General features: G+C 44.3%; 1 long non-coding RNA gene across 1 annotated transcript in view; it reads left to right on the top strand.

Annotated features, from left to right (window-relative positions):
* The window catches only part of LOC133278475 (uncharacterized), a 168,317-nt gene that overhangs the window by 125,376 nt on the left and 28,880 nt on the right, over nucleotides 1–14,061 (top strand). The gene's annotated exons all lie outside the window — the stretch shown is intronic.

Here is a 14,061-nt window from a genome sequence, read left to right as displayed (position 1 = left end):
AGATAGCATAAAGACATTTTATAACAGAATAGCAAATCCCAAATGAGAACTGGAAGAAATTTAGTAGTATAAGTCACCTCTCTATCATCCAAGGTAAGGCTTTTGCCAGTATAAACTGGTTTGGTTACAAAACATCACAGTTCTTAGTGCAATTATTATACTAGGAAAACTAGTAGATCCAGACTGCCTACAAAAACATGACTGCAGCAGCCACCAATATCCTGAGGACTTTTTATGCCAAAGTCAGACCAGTTGCAACTCCTGATTTCATTGAAAGTTATTCCAAGAATGACTTTGTCCCACTGGACTGGATTCCCTTTCATGACAAGAGCACAAAGTGCACCTCTATAAAGTCACACATTCCAGAAAATAGGTAAAAAGTAATTTACTTTCTTTCAATGGTTGGGGAGGGACTGTGGTGTGAAAATGAGCCATTTCTGTATTGCTGCAGGAATTCTGCCACTCCAGTAAGTATCCAGCCTCCCACCAGCATGCTGCCCTCTTTATTTTGGAGGCTTGTGACCTTTATGCAGCTCCAGGTGGCCTCTTTTTCCCTCCTAGACAGCACAGCTAGGCCTCAGAGTCAACACAACAGTTAACTAGAACTGCTTTTAGCTTGATAAATATATCTGTGTGAAGGCATTGTGGGGCATGTGTGAATCCAAGTGGGGCCAAGTTGCAGGCTGGGGCAGCCACTTGTTGGGCAGGAGGAACTTGCTCCCTCCCAGCATGTAAGCAGTGGAAACTTGCAGCACATAGGGCATGGCAATGTTAATCCCTCTCAGCTACACCACTTTCCAGTCCCACGCTTTGGTTTCCAGCAGCTCTCAGGCAGCCTGGTGAGGAGCACGTTAGGTTACTTGCGAATGGACATCTTGGGGACATCCTGGGCACCTGGCCCCACACTCAGCCTGGGTTCTTACCACTTTGTGAGGCTTTTCTGAGCTCTCCTTCTATCTGTTCTGCTGTGTTGCAGCTTTCCTAAGCCTGACAGAGAAATAAAAGCACCATCTTCCTTTCATCAGGATGAACAGAGCTGCTTCTGGGCCTTGTGGCAGCAAGACACAGGGAATGCTGGCGTGAGTCAAGTTTGGCTTTCCCCATTGGCAAAGTAAGCAGCTGAAATGGTGGTGGCTTTGCTACATATTTTAGCTACATCAGAGCTTGGGAAGCTGAAATGGGAGGGTACAAACTAGTGTCCCTGCTCTAACCTCTGCTATTTCCCCTCCTGCAATGGTAGTAGGACAGCATACCGAACTCTTCAGGGTCTTCTGCCAGCTCCCTGTTCTATCTTGGCCATTTCATCTTCTTGTGAATGCCGTGAACCAGTCCCACTCCTGGCTATTTATCCTTGGAGAGGCAAAAGTCAGCTTTGCTGGTTCAGTGGGCAGCTCAGAGAGACACAATCAGGTGCCCTGAAGTGCAGCATAGCCAGCACCAAGCACCAGGCTTGAGCTTGGCATGTCTTGGTACCTTCACTTATGATTAATGCCAACCTCTTTAACTTCACACTGCAGCAGCCTAGGAAAGTGCGTATAGTCAGTGACTGGTCCTTTTTAGAGGTGCTGTTCCATTGCTAGGCTGTGTGGAGCTCTGCAGGATCAATATTGAGGAGAGCCCGCTTCACAGGCTGGCTTCTGTGGTCAGCTCAGACCTGACTTTGCATTGAACATGACTCAGAGTGTCCCCTTCACTGCACTGTGTAGCACTGTGTAGGCACATGCATCTGCAAAGCAGGTGCAAATCACTGTTGTTCATATGTGGGGTGGGAATGACCTTGCTCAGGTATCAGGCTCTGTCTCCTGGGGTGCTTTACCTCCATGGAGAACCAAGCCTTGGGCTTCTTTCCACTCCCCTACTTGGGTGAGGAGTTTGTTTTACTGTGTCAGGTTAGGTTTACCCAACTTCACTGGGTTAGGAGTTGCTTCCCATGCAGCTCAGCTGTTCCATCTCAGCAGTAGCTGCCTCCAGGGGAAGGGGAGAGTGGGCAGTGAAGCACGGACACCCTACAGCTGTAGGACTCTACCTGTGTGGATGAGTTAACTGCCTTTGCCCACTTCTGCAAACTACTGCAAGGTTTATGCACTTCAGTATCTGCCCTGTATGCCTATCACTTACTTATTAAAAGCCTGATTGTTGTTCCCCTTCATCTGTTGCACCCAACTGCAGTTTATCCTAATTTGGATTTGGAAAAACCTTGTCACCCAGATTACGTTAGCAGAAGGTGAAAGTAAGCAAGGAGGAAACAAGGGCAACTGCATATATTCCATGTGGGTAGATTACTTGTTCCTTTCTTGTGGAACAACTGTGGATGCTTTTCTTACAGAAAAAAAAAAACTAAAAAACACCCCACCCCCCCAGACCCCCACAAAGCACGCACAGAACCCCCAAACAAGCAATAAACAATCAACAATCAAACCAAACCAACAAAAAGCCCCCAACCAAAACACCAAACAACCCCCAGACTTCTGACTAACACCAGGCATGCCCAGCTGTATGCACGTAGCTGAGTGATGCCCCCACAGAGCAGGGCACATTCCATTTACTTGGCTCTTTGGGATTAACTGTCCCTTTCATCAAATTGGCTTGGACTACTGTTGTTGTTGATCATGCAATGCAAATCTTCTGAGAAAAACTCCTGGGCTACTGATTACAAAAGATAGTCATTTCGACAACCATCACGTGACAAAATCCAACCCCTCTATGTCGTAGGCAGTTGTTGCCATAGATAGGAACTGTTTCTTGATTACAGGCAGATATAAATATATGCATCCTTTATACTAAGCGATGTTGAATATCTAGTATAGCAAGATGAAAACCATTTATTCCACTTTGGGAAAAGAGCTCTGCCAGAACATGGGAGGATGTGCATTATCTAACATCCTACCTAACACGTGGCAGCTAGGAGCAACAAGCAGGAGGAGAATTACAATGCTTCTGCGTGTGAAACACTATGACTGAAAAGCAGTAGGGTGTAGATTTACCCCCCACCTCATTCTAAATGAAGCACCAGTGTCAGGACCACAGTTGTCCAGGGTGCTCCCCAGAGACACGGGTCAGATTGTAGGAGGGATAAATGGCTTTGTGCAGACACCTCCCTGTCTCTCCAGCACAGGAGACAGAGCTACACTCCTCACCTGGGAGGAGCCCAGCTGCAGTGAGGGAGCAGCGTGGCAGAAACACTGCCTGAAGGGAAGATACTGGTGGTTGTTTCGGGCCACAGTTAAGGAAGGGGGAATCCTAAATGACTGGCTCGTGATTCCTCAGTTGCGGGGGACAGCCACAGCCAGCAGCAGTCAGCACATACAGCAGATCCTGTTATCTCAAGCCCAGAGGTGTGCTTGCGAGGAAGGTTGTGCCGGGACAGTCCCTATGAGATAAGAACTTCCTGTGATGCCAACTCTGAAGCTACACTGATTTACACTAGGATGAAAATAGCCCTTGGAGGTTTTACACTAGTGAAAGGTCAGCCAAACTAGGGCATCAGGGCCAACATATATGGGAGCAGACAAAATAGCAGCTTTTCTCCCTATGTGCTGGAGCTCTGCACTAAAGATAGACTCCTGAGCTATTTATTGGGACAATTGTGTGTCCCCTCTGCCTAGGAACAGGTTTAACTCTGAATGATGTCACCATTAGAATAGGTATTGGACAGGCCAAGACTGTATTGTGCTCACAGAGAATGTAAAATATCCCCTGCCTTCCATAAGCTTGCTCACAGCGTGTTCCCTGTTAACACTTTCTATGTAAACTGGCCAGATCTCCTCAAATCCCATGGGACCCCTCAGTGTCAGCAGAGTTTACACCCACGTGAGCTGCACAGATGGACAAGCTCAGTGCACCTCCTTGATGCCAATGTGCGCAAGGGAAAAGTCAGCTTTTACTTTCCCAACAGACGTCGCTTTCCCAGGGGATGGACACCCTGCAGGTACCCACTCCTTGCCCCTGGCCACAGAAAGCCATTGCTAGCGAAGAGGAGGGAGAGCAGAGAGGAGGCGGCTTCAAGGAGGATTTGGAAAAGCTTCAGTTATTGCAAGGCCAGTACCATGCTGAAGAGAAAAGGTGGGTGGCTCAGTGAATCTGGCATGGCCAGCAGTGCCAAGGTGACAAAGGGCATTTTCCTGGCTGTCAGCCTCGAGCCTGGGGGAGGCGGGTGTAGCTGCACGTTAAAGCAGTGGAGGTGAAAGTGTACATTGCTATGGACACATGTAGAAAGCCAGTCCCTGGAACATGATCAGTAGCTTCAGAGGTCTGAGGTACCCCCTATGTGTTGGTGCACTTGACAGAGCTCACAGTCCTATTTCCTGACCCACACTCTCCTCTGCCCCTTCTTCCAAGAATGAGGTTTTGAAGTTCACAAACACAAAAGAGCACTTCTGTGATGTGCTTTAGCACCTAGTCATTCACTATGGTCAACATGCTGTTTTTAAAGTAGTTGGATCCAGCAAAGATCACGTTAAACTGTTCAAAATACACATTTCTTTCCCCAGTGAGAAAGGTGGCTTGTCCACTATGGATGTGTAGCCATCACATGGATAACCAACAGTAGCTGTGTGCCTCCCCTTCCTCCTGCTCTCCCTATGATCCTGCATGCACCTTCTGGTGATTGCACTGGCACATCTCTTTTGGCTAGACCCCGGGCTTGTTCTGGTAGGTCCCCACAGACACTTGTGCAGCCCAGAGGCAAAGAGCCATGGAATGGCAGGGTCATTGCATGGGGGCTCAGCAACCTGCCTGCCACAGAGCATGCTTGTTCCCTGTTGCCTTGGTGGAGGAAGCACCTGGGCTGTAGAAACGAGATGTTTAACTACTGCCTGAGATCAAAACGAAGAACACCTTTGGAAACCTGGCAAGTACTAAGCAATGCCCGGGGCAGCTGGAGAAATAGAAGAGGATTTTGTGTTTTGTGCAGCACTGTGAGAAAAGGGAGCAACCTTCCTCCAGGGCTGGGAGACAAAGGCTCAAAGATTTGCATCCCAGTCTCGCAAATGGTGAGACACCTGCTTGTGTAAGAACAGGCTCCAGGAATGCCTTCCTGGGATGCCACCAGCAGTTGCTCTGAGGACAGGAGCAGGGACAGAGATGGGAATTGATCCCTTGGAACACTGAGCCTGGCCCAGGTCGCTGCAGGCAGGCATAGGGTACAGGCTCTTTGGAAACTAAACACACCTTATACTGAAAATTGGCAACATTTGCTGCTGTCTTCCTCTATGGGAAGCCGGCTTGGTCATGCCTCTGGTAGCTAGGAACTCGCCTCTAATTTCAGGACTCAGTCTGTTGATGGCCAATTTGCACTCAGATATTTTTGGGTCAGATTGCCCTTCAGGTTAAATAGTTTGTCTTTTTCCTTCCTGTCCCCCCACAGTGTTTATGGAGAGAAATTGTAAGCTCTGTCATCATTTGCTTTGCTGAAATTCTTCCCATGTCTTACAGGACAGGCTGTCCGATCCCCATAATTTTCTGTAATTTGGAATCCCCATAATTTGGACATTTCTTCACAGCACCAGTTCCAGTGCTTTCTGGAAAATGGAGCTAACTGGAACTGTATACAGTATTCCAGATGAAGTTTATCCAGTGCCTTTTCTACAATGCTGTTAGCATAATTTCCACCTTTTTTTCTGTCCATTTGTCACTACAGTGATTGATTCTATTTGTATAATTTTATCTCTCAGGGATTTCTGCCTGTGATACCCATAACTTAACTGAGTGCTGGCAACACCCTCCAGCTTTCTGCTGTTGACAGATTTCATCACACATCAGTCGTGTTTCACAACACTCCTGTTGGGGTTTTGGGTTGGGTTTTTTTTGTGTGTTTGTTTTGGCTTGTTTTTTGGTGTTGTTTTTTTTTTTTTAAATTTTGTATATCTATATATATATAGATATATAAACTGTCAGTAAAAATATCGAAAGCTTTAAGCCTGGTCCTTGTGGAACCCCCTCATTTTAGTATGAGACCTTTACAACGTGACTTATCTTTTTCCCATCAGGCAGTTCCTTGCCCCTTTACAATTTGCCTACTAATCTCCATCTTCTCCAGTTTGCCTTTTAGTCACTTAAGTAGTGGCACTGAATGAAATGTTTACTGGAGTGCAACAGGTGAGAGCTACCATGCTTCCTCTGCCAAAGAGATTGAGTTATCACATCTAAGACAGATAATTGCTTATTTTGGCATGATCTGGTTTTGAAAGACCCATCTTGCATCTTATCCCACTTCCCAGCTACTCATTACATGCAATTTGTAATTATTCATTCCTCTAAATTCGTTCTAAAGGTCTCAGTATGCAGTTGGCAGATATCCGGTGAAGACATATTCCATACAGTTCCTCATAAATCAGATAGGGGATTTTTGTGTGACACATCTGAATAATATGCTATGCCTACTTGTGCTTTCATCAGCTTTTAACATGGTCTATTTTTACCTCTTCACTTATCAGTCAGGTGAGTGCTTGCTCCTGGCAGATTCACTGACCTTATTCAGGACCTTCCATGCAGGCTTTATGTGTTTTCATGCAGTTTATACCTTAGTTCTCAGGTTGTGAACTGTGAATGCTTTATACCTTCAGGCTGCCAGGAGAACGGGTTGTAAAATTTGCAAAGGGTTGCTTGGCTTGGCTGACTGTAGAATACAGAATTAGTGTTTGAAAGGGAGAGCAAACCAGCCAGGGTAGCTGCAGTGTTTCTCCCTGAAGTCACTCAGGTTCTTTGAGAGCTGCAGTGTTGCAGGAGCAACTCAGGGAGCACAGGAATTTGTTTTCATCAGAGAGATGCTTTCCCTGCCAAGCTGGCAGCAGCTAGAGGTGAAGCCTTAATAGGGAAGCACTTTCATAGTCCCTGTGCTAGGAGGTGAGTCCTCCACCAGTGACTGAGTGACAGAATAGTGACCTTCACCTTCCTTCACCTTCTGATCCCTTTCCACCTATTTATATTTAATTTTTCCTTTCCTTGTTTAGGGAACTCTTTTCATTTCAGAACTACAGAAATGTTCTTCACAGCGACCTTCACAAGCTTTCCAAACAGCTTTTCTTTATTCTCTATTTACCAAGATGCTGGATAGCAGTGAGCGCATGTATGCCTGAGGATTTGCACATTGCAAGGGCAGAATTCCCAAGGTGAGAAAAACAAGTATTGTGTAACACTCAGGTTTCCAGCACAGCAAAGATAAGGTTTCCTTCAATCCTCAAGCTGTTTCCCACAACTGCTCTGAGGGTCATCACTGCAGCCTGCTCTGAGTTACAGGAGATTCTGTAGGAAGTTAATTTCTAGTTTTCATCCTGCATCAAGCCTGTGGTTCATGGTCCCAGCACCTAGGGACCGGTCTACCAGTTAGCTGATCCACTGTGTTTCATCCACCATTCTGGAGTGGACTGATTCCCTGAGGTTCAGCATCTAACTTAACAACCCTAGCGTGGCACAGCCCAAGATAAGAGTTAGAGGGGATGCTGATGACCAGCCTAGTGATAGTGTTTGTGCTTTTGCAAGTTAGCCTGCTGTTACAGGGTGTGTTCCCCAGTCATGTGAGGAAACACCAAAGAAAATAACTATTTGCAAGGGTGAACGGGAGGTCAGCAAGATGAGCATTGCAATTATTTGCTAGAATGCCTCCCTTCCTCCTTCCCCCCTCCCGCCCCCCCCCCCAACGTTCTTTCTATGCACAAGGATACGTGCACTAATAAGCTGGGAAAAGATGGTCATGCTCCTGTGGATTTAGAAATATACCAAAACACTTTCTGCCTTTCAAATTCTATTTCAAATTCCCTGCAAACAGGCTAAAATTTCACTGCCATGGATATTTATGGGACAATTAAGGCACAGTAATTCATGTTTTGGAGGGTGCTTTCTACTTGTACTTGAGATACTGCTGCCATCCATCCAGTCTAATCCACTTCTCACACTGTCAGGGACATAAGGCAGGTGTCTGTCATCACCTACCAGTTCTATCTCAGATCAGTCCCTTGAAGATGTTTAAGTTGCTGACTTGGTATGTTGCTTCTTTAGTCATTGTTGTGTTTCCTCTTGTTCCTCAGGGTCACCGTCTCTTCTTTCCTCTTCATGTTGAAACAGAGCGTGCTAAAGGACCTGGTTATCTGGCACTCTCAAAACATGGCCAAGGTCAATCTGTTTTCTCCACTGTACTGTTTGTACAGCTGTGGGTAATCATGCAGGCTCTGAAATCTCAGCATTCCTTTTGCTCCCTGGCTGCTTTATGATCACTGTCCCCTGCAGGCATCCGCACTGAAAGTACTTTGATTTCTGGGAAGTAGACATGTTCTTCCAAGACTTCAACTTGTACAGGTGTATGTGTAATGTGTTTTTAATAACAGTGGCTCAAAAGAGCTTACAGGGAAGCTTAGCATTGATGCTGATGACTCCCATATGGGATGTATTCTTGTAATGGAAACAAAGAAAAGATTCCACCCATTTTGATATCATGCTCTTGAACCAGTGAGCAGAGACATGTATCATACATAGGCATCCTTACAAGCCTCCTGCTCCAAGCTTACCCTGTGCTGTGTATCACCCTTACATAGCCCATGGTAAAGTTATAAACCATTAATAAAGGCATTTAGTATTAAAAAGGCATTAGGATTAATGTTTCAGTTATTACAGTTTTCTAAATGAGTATTGATTCCTTGGGATTTGTTGACAGAAATAGATTTTCCTGAAGGACAGGAAAATAAAAACTTCATGCTGACTTTGTAAAGGTGAGGTTATAAAGGCATGTCAGACCTTTTACTAGTTTGCGCTCTGGGGCTATTGTACTGTGGCAGAACTATAACATGTTCAGTCTGTAATCAGCACAGTTTTATTATGATTTCAGTTCTCCATCTCAAAGACACAGCATAGCAGTCAGGGATAGCAGTGCCAGAATTCTGGAGACACCTGGGCAAGTAACAGACTATGACCAGGTCACAGGGTTAGCATCTGTACAGTAGCTTTAGTGAGGAGGTTTTCAGTTTTACCAAACTCAGCATCTTCAAGGTCATTACCCATGACACAAAATTACTAATACCTCTTGACAAAGTCTTCTCCAGCTCATTTTCAATAGAGAAAGGTCTGTAGCACTACTGTACTTCATCTGCTTGTCTTTAATTCTTTGGTTTGATGCAGCTCTGTATAGGAAGTAGCACATAAGGTCTGTTAGTGTGATGCCCAGACGTTGTTCCTAGAGCACCTGGGTACAAAAAGGCAGAACTAACTCAGTATTAGCATTTAAACAAGGTGAAACCTGGTCAGTGCTGGTCACCATGACCCCATGGAGCAGAAAATAACTTGGATGAAAGTAGCAGGTAGGTGCGGGAAGGTATAAAGCTATGTGGGAAGGTAGATGGAAGACTACCAACACACTCTGAAGCAAACACTTCTTCAACGCAAATCTGTAACTGTTTCTTCCCTGCTCCTCACTACTTGTAATATGTAATATTAGCATAACTAATACCATTTTCTAAGGCAAACAGCCATTCTCTCTGACTGAGCTGGTCATGCATCAGACCCTTTCCCTTCTTAATCAGGCCTGGAAGGCCCTGTGCACCAGACAGATTTCTTCTCCCCTTCTACATCAGCCTCAAGTTTCCTAGGCTCCTTACCAGCCTTGAAGTTGTAAGTCCCAAGTGGTACTTGGTCCTCAATTTCTGCTGGACAGCAAAACCCATGACCCCCCAGTGGTCAGGGATGTCTTCACTGTCACCTGCTTCCTCCAAAGACTGAGTGTGTGACTTGTATTCTTTTACATGTTTTGAGCCTACATTGTGATTATACACTGATACTGCAAGCTAAGTATTGAGTTTTGACCCTATCTGCAAATGGTCCATGTGATTAGGAACAGTAAGATAACCTGTGCTTCAAATGTTGTGCTTTACTATAGAATTATTACTTTATAATAATAAACTGACCCTGACTATAAAAACCTTGTGCTGTTCTAGCCATAAAATTGTATGCTATGCTGGTCATAACATTCTGTTTAAAAATTAAAGCTTTAAGTGTAACCACAACTTAGTGCCATCAACATTCTGCCCAGGATCCCTGTAGTATTAGGTGACAAAACTCCTTTCACATAAAAATCTCTCCTGGCACAGCTGGGAATAAAGAATCTAGAAGTCCTATGCAAATACCTGGTGCAGGTGTAACTACTCTTGCAGTGGGGGAACGAGATTTATTTCAGTGTAAATATATCAAATATCTCATTTCCAATCTAATAAAACACATCAGATGACTCTTTAGCTCTGCATTGTGGAAGGGGTCTATTAAATGGAGAGGTCAACAACTGAGAAAGTCTGACAAAGTCAAAGAAGGTCCCCAAGACCAGCTGTACCATCAGAGTGCATGCTTAGGGGAGCACTTGCTAATCCTTTTTTTCCATACTCACCATAGCCTCTACACGTGTACCAGCTGCTAATGTGGGCATTGCAGAAGCCAGAGGGTTTCGCACTGAAGCGTGTAGGAGGGATATGCATTTCGTTTGCTTCTTTATCCTGTAGAACAAGGGAAGCTTCTTGTTGGGGTTTGGAGTCTGTCACTGGGAGTGGTTAATATGAGGTGTGCATGATAGCTTATGCGAAGAAGGTTCCCTTAACCTGTCATTTCTTGTGTGGGTGTGTTTTGCCCTTGAGCAACCTTAACTGCTTTTTAACAGAACTTTTTGGTGGGAATTGTTAGGAAAGCATTTCTCTAACTACCTGAGGCTTGCTGTGTTTTTTTTGGCCCTACCTATACCGCAGCATAAAATATTCTGTACACTGGGAATTCTCTAGGCCTGATAGTCATCTCAATGGGACCCAATTTAAACAGAATTATTCCTGGTTTACACTGGCATGAATGAGGGTTTTCCATATATAATGTAATATTTTGCCTCTCTCAGATGCAGACACAAACATCATTCTCAGACTCCTTCTTATAGAGAGTTAACTGCAGATGAATCAGATTAACTCTTTTGCCATTACCTCCAAACTGCAGCACTTAAGAAGGCTGAGAAGGTGAAGGAAAGTATGTATTTGGCACTGCTTATCCAGAGGGTAGTGAGGGCTCAAGGTACTGAAGAGCATCTGAGACTCTTTAAGGTTGGTAGTCTTCAGATGAGAGACATAGGTATGTGTACAAAAAAAGCACAAATCTGCTGTTATGCAATCAGATTTACTACTTCTGATGAGAACTGCATCTTCAAGCTCCATCACTTTTGTGGCTCCAATAGCTGAAGGAAATGTTTGGGGTTTGCTTTGTTTGCAGCTCTTACTCCATCAGCATCTTTTACTGAACTACAATAAACTATAACTTTAGCCTGTACCTTTTCTTTGTCCTGCCACTATGGTAAAAAAAAAACCCAGGATTTTACTGAGCAGGCCAAACCAGAGCAGCTGGAAATATGAAGGATCATATAACTTCAGTTATAATTTGCAAGGGGCTCAGAGAGATGCATGGAGAGACGAGGGAGAAAGGTTTGTCTCTGCACTTCACTCCTGCTGCATTAAGGGTGTTGGTGTTGATGTAGATCCAGAATAAAGATATTCTCACCTTGAATTCCTCCAAAGCAATTCTTTTATGTGGTTGCCTCAGTAAAATGAAATCTTTATAAAACAGCTAGCACACCCACCCAGACATAAGCCAGGCACTAACTGTTCATGGTTAGAAACAAACTTTCCCCATGGGTACATTATTCATAGCCGGTCACTTGCCAGTTTTCCCTTGGAAGACATAAACTAAACATTAGGAATAAAAGCAATGCATAGTTGGGTCTCTTTTTTTTTTTTTTCCTGAGCTGGATGTTGCAGCAAACCTGCAGATTCTCTCTGTCCTTCTCTTTTCCATGCACTCACTTACATGTCAGCTTAATCGATAGTGCATTCCCAAATTCTTCCCACTGATCCCCTCAAGGGCTGCACCATGGTGCATTAGCACTTGGGGGAATCCTGCCACTTCCAAGAGAAATCCCAAATTCAACCAGATAAAAAAACATTTGCAGCTTTCAGACATTATTCCAGGAAAAGAGGAAATCATCCTCCCAATCCATCCTGCCAAGACTACAGGCATCTCGTTGTATGAGAAACATAACAGGTTGTTGTTATAACAACTAGAGACCAGCTGACCTCCCACTACCTTTTGTCAACCAGCTGCAAAACTCCTCGGTCATGAAACAGTCTCAAATTGAACATCTGAGCCCAGTTTATGCAATTCCCTTGTGATGGTTTCATAAGCTTTTGTCACTTCACTCAATTGTCTGTTGAAAGTATTCACAATTACACTGGCTAATGTGAATATTGTGGTATGACAGATAGCCCCATGGCTGAGCCCTCCATCTCCAAGGCAACCTCATAACCTTGCTCTAAGAGTACATATGACATAAAACAAAAACCAAAAGGATACACAGAGATAATTTCAGCTCTAACTATCCATAGTGCTACTGCTTTAGCAGAGACTTCAGGAGACATTCCCAGGCTGGTTATTTAAACACTGGAGTGCATCACAAAGATAGCATTTGACTCTAAAGCTATACAAGCCATATGAATATACTGCAAGCACTGTCAGTAAGCCCAGAGATCTTAAACAGTTTCCAAAGAGCTACATTAAAAAGATTGAGGGCATAAAGATATGGTGATTTCATGTGTCTGAAAAATCACTTGGGCCCTACCTCTGTGCAACTTCATTAGCTGAAGCTGTAGGTGTTGAAGCAGCTTCACTATTGTGTTTCTTGAGTTGGATCCACCATGGCTCCTATGTCTGTCCTTCATGGAATATACATTAGACTTGGGCTTTGCCAGAGAAGCAAAGATTAATTTTCTGCTCCCTTGAGCATAATTTCAAGATGGTCTCTGCTGACAAAACTGCAGCAGAGCAAAAGCCTCACCGAAGAATATTGTGTAGGAGTGTTTATTAAAGTAGGTCATTGCCCAAAGCATCGGACTTCAGGGATAAAATTAATGAAGTTCCTACCTCCTGCAGTGGTTGTTTGGATATGGTTTGCCCACTCAGAAAGGCATAGATCATATCTGGTCTACCTACTCATGCTCTGTCCTCACAACCGTAAGTCTTAAAAAAACCTTCTTTTTTTCCATATGGAAGCTAAGTTACTGACCTTGTCTTAGGAGCTGGAGCACAGTCATATGCAACCCATATGCAACATCTCAGTGTGACCTTAAGTCTCTGTTGTCAGTTTGTTTGGGATTTTCCCCCCTACTAAATCCTTGCACTTCCTTTCTCTTACCATTTACTATCTCAAAAATGTTGCTGTTCCTCCTTCACACTTGTGCAGGTGCAGTTGCCATTCTCTTCAGGCATAAAGAAAATCTAACTGTGAGGGGGGAAAACCTTAATTATCAGCTAGAAAAAAGGGAAAGATATTGCAAATAACCTGTTGCCAAAGCAGTTTCACATTGATATATTTAAACTGATTGTCTTACGCATCTCAAGCAAGCTGCTGAGCATCTCTGAGCTCATGCAAAGTGTCACTGAGGCAAACAGAATTAAGTGGAAGACCAAAAATCCATTACCCACAATTTGCTGAAAATTCTTTACTGCTGGGAAACATTTAAATTTCATCAGTCTTTCCACTATCCTGCGACATACATGTAACCAAAACCACTCTGCTTTTTGTCTAAATAGCTGCTGAGAACAGGGAAATAGCACGGTTGAGGGGAAAAAAAGTAGGGCCGGGGAGGGGGGGGCGGAGGAGGGAGGAGGGGGGGTGGGGTGGAGGGACTGTTTCCAAAAGCAGTTTTGTACATCTTCTAAAACAAAAGGCCATGCTTAAACACATGCAGCAATAACACCGGTACAAATCACTTCACATTCTGATTTTGCTACGTGGAAAGCAGAAAGCTCCTGTACAGCTGGTAGGGCAGCAACTAAGCTGTTGCACAACTCGATATGCAGATCAGGCCTGGGGAAGTTCTGCCGGGATCCTCTTTGTACGCTGTTTTTCAAATGTGATTAACATCTGTTTTCTTAGATTAGGAAACTGGACAGAGGTTTTATGTTATGCTTCTGAATAACTGAGCACCACAGGACAGAGTCATGTGTTCTATGTATTTGGAAATACCAAGTTTTAGCAACTCCTGCTTGGTTGCCTAGACC

The sequence above is a fragment of the Pezoporus flaviventris genome, unplaced genomic scaffold, assembly GCF_033815535.1.
Source record: "Pezoporus flaviventris isolate CSIRO_AGI_PZ_B2104156 unplaced genomic scaffold, CSIRO_AGI_Pfla_v1 ptg000066l, whole genome shotgun sequence".
Taxonomy (NCBI): Eukaryota; Metazoa; Chordata; class Aves; order Psittaciformes; family Psittacidae; genus Pezoporus; species Pezoporus flaviventris.
This window is presented reverse-complemented; position numbering and strand designations above follow the sequence as displayed.